Genomic DNA, 1,686 nt, shown 5'->3' with positions numbered 1-1,686 from the left:
GGGCGACCCGACTAAATTCACATAGAAATGTGAGTTATAGATCTGTCATTCCCCTTGTAAGTGTAAGAAGCGGTAGATCTGTTCTATGTGCGCTATTCCTATGCTTCCTGTTTTTAAGTTTTGTTTTCACTTATTTTACTTTCAATTTTGTTCACCAGTTTCGAACAGCTGAAAATAAAATATTTTTGGTAATGGAAAATATATTTCACAGTGGTTTAGATTGTACAATGATTCTCTACACCAGTGGTGGTCAGTGCCGTTTAAGATGAGGGAGGACGATTTTTTTTTGTGCGTGATGTATTGTTGTCTCTACCTTCTTGCCCTTTGTGCTGTTGTCTGTGGCCAATAATGTTTGTACCCTGTTTTGTGCTGCTACCATATTGTGCTGCTACCATGTTGTGTTGCTACCATGCTGTGTTGTCATGTGTTGCTGCCATGCTATGTTGTTGTCTTATGTCTGTATGTAGTGTTGTGTCGTCTCTCTTGTCGTGATGTGTGTTTTGTCCTATATTTTTGTTTAATTTTTTAAAATCCCAGCCCCTGTCCCTGCAGGAGGCCTTTTGGTAGGCCGTCATTGTAAATAAAAATTTGTTCTTAACTGACTTGATGAGTTAAATAAAGGTTAAATAAATACAAAATAAATAAAACAAATACAGTCAGTAAGCAGTTTAGCAGTTACACCGGTGGGCCACGGTGGCAATAAATGATTAAAACCAAAAACTTACCTTGACTTGGAAGAGTTCCAGTGTTGTGTTGGATAGTCATAGCCTGCTAGCTAACATAGCATCTCTCTGTTATAACCAGCTAGCTAACATAGCATCCCTCTGTTATAACCAGCTAGCTAACATAGCATCTCTCTGTTATAACCAGCTAGCTAACATAGCATCCCTCTGTTATAGCCAGCTAGCTAATATAGCATCCCTCTGTTATAGCCAGCTAGCTAACATAGCATCCCTCTGTTATAACCAGCTAGCTAACAGAGCATCCCTCTGTTATAACCAGCTAGTTAACATAGCATCCCTCTGTTATAACCAGCTAGCTAACATAGCATCCCTCTGTTATAACCAGCTAGCTAACATAGCATCCCTCTGTTATAACCAGCTAGCTAACATAGCATCCCTCTGTTATAACCAGCTAGCTAACATAGCATCCCTCTGTTTGTGTAGGATGTTTTAATCAGCTAAACTAGCTAGCTGCCTTTGCTAGTTAAGTAAGTGAGAGAGAAAAAATTACTCTCTCTCTCTCTCTCTCTCTTGCTTATCCTGTATTTAAGAATAAACGTATTTGTTCAAAACTGTTCAACTAAATGTCGACAGTGCGTCTCCCCAATCCGGTGAGACCTGTTCCAGCTCCACGAAGGAAGCCTCCAGTGATGATCCATGGCACGAAGCCTCCAGTGATAATCCATGGCCCGGAACCTCCAGTGATAATCCATGGCCCGGAACCTCCAGTGATGATCTATGGCCCGGAACCTCCAGTGATGATCCATGGCACGAAGCCTCCAGTGATGATCCATGGCACGAAGCCTCCAGTGATGATCCATGGCACGAAGCCTCCAGTGATAATCCATGGCCCGGAACCTCCAGTGATGATCTATGGCCCGGAACCTCCAGTGATGATCCATGGCGTGGAACCTGTAGGGATGATCCATGGCACGGAGCCTCCAGCGAAGTCCCCCAGTCCAGA

This window comes from Salmo salar, chromosome ssa26 (assembly GCF_905237065.1).
Source record: "Salmo salar chromosome ssa26, Ssal_v3.1, whole genome shotgun sequence".
Classification (NCBI taxonomy): Eukaryota; Metazoa; Chordata; class Actinopteri; order Salmoniformes; family Salmonidae; genus Salmo; species Salmo salar.
The sequence above is the reverse complement of the archived record's forward strand: the minus strand, read 5'-3'. Positions refer to the sequence as shown.